Genomic DNA, 1,358 nt, shown 5'->3' with positions numbered 1-1,358 from the left:
GCGCTGGCCACCTGTGGGAAAGCGCCAGCCCCACTCTCTCGGCGCTCCTGGGCCCTTGCGGCCTGCTCTGGGTCACCCCGTATAGCCTCCCCAGCTCAGGTCAGCCGTGTCACGCTGGGTCATGGGTGGCAGTGCCCCAGAGACAGCCATCTGATGGATGAACCCATAGCCCTGCCCTCCCCTCCTGGCCCCTCTGTCTCCCCACCCCTCTGCCCACCCGACTCACGTCTCCTCCTCCTGCAGGCCTTCCCCTGCTTGGAGCAGCTGTCCCCTCCCCTGCAGCTTCCTGGCTCCCCATGACTTCCCAGGGCTCAGCTGAGAAGCCACTCCCTCTGCAGGCCCTTCGTGACTTTTCTCTCCCAGACCCTTTCCTACTTCTGTAGCTCATCGGTTTTGTTTTAGTTTTTTACTTCCCCGGGTGACTGTAAGCTCTGCGTCTGTGTCCCTTTGTGTCTGTGGCTCACAGCTCGGGGGCAGCTCTTAGTAGGACCTCAGGAAATATGCTGATAGCCCCAGCAGAGGGCAAGGGTGCCGTCCCGCCTGGAGAGCCGGCCCCTGCGCCTCCCCTGGCCAGGGCTTGTCAATGGTGCTTTTGTGGCAGCCGGGCCAGGGGCCTCCAGAGCTTTCCCTCGCTGCTCCATTAGCTTGAAAATGTTAAGACAACGACTTCGTCCTCCTCGCTCCCAGGAAGAACACGTGTGTGGAGATCTCACGGCCTCCGTGACAAAGGCACAGGACAAACCCCACATGGGGCTTATTTGAGTCCGATAGAAACTGGCCTGTCGGTACCAGTCCCCACCCCCAACCTGGGGCTAGCATCCGGGGACCCTGGTGAAGTACACATTATTCATTCATTCATACTTTTGACAAATATTTTTGCAACCTGCTGAGTGCCAGGCTCCACTAGGTGCTGAGAATGCAGCACAGAGGAAAACGCACAAAAGCCCACTCTCTCAGCACAGAGAGAAAATAGGGGACAGGGTGACAAGGGACAGAAGCAAAAGAGGCGGCTTGGGGGCAAGGGCCAGGGGAGGCTTCCTGGAAAGGCGATATCTGACCTCACTCCTGTGAGGCCATTAGCCAATGTCTGCTCTGTGCTGAGGGGGCCCCAGCAGTCCCTTTGTGTCGGCCCCAGGGTTGTCACCTGGAGCTCCTCACTCAAAAGCTGCCCTGCATGTCGTGGGTGCGGCAGACAGCCGTCCAGGTCCACGGGCCGGGAGGCTTTGCCCGGCCTTTCTAAGGCACTTTCCCAAGGGCGGGGTGGGGCTGGTTCCGCATCCCCCTGGACAGCAGAATGTCCCCTCAACCCCCGACAGACTTGCCTTACGAAATGATTTAAGTGCATCTGCTCACACAGG

This window comes from Neomonachus schauinslandi, chromosome 11 (assembly GCF_002201575.2).
Source record: "Neomonachus schauinslandi chromosome 11, ASM220157v2, whole genome shotgun sequence".
NCBI classification, from domain to species: Eukaryota; Metazoa; Chordata; class Mammalia; order Carnivora; family Phocidae; genus Neomonachus; species Neomonachus schauinslandi.
Note: the sequence above shows the minus strand (reverse complement) of the source record.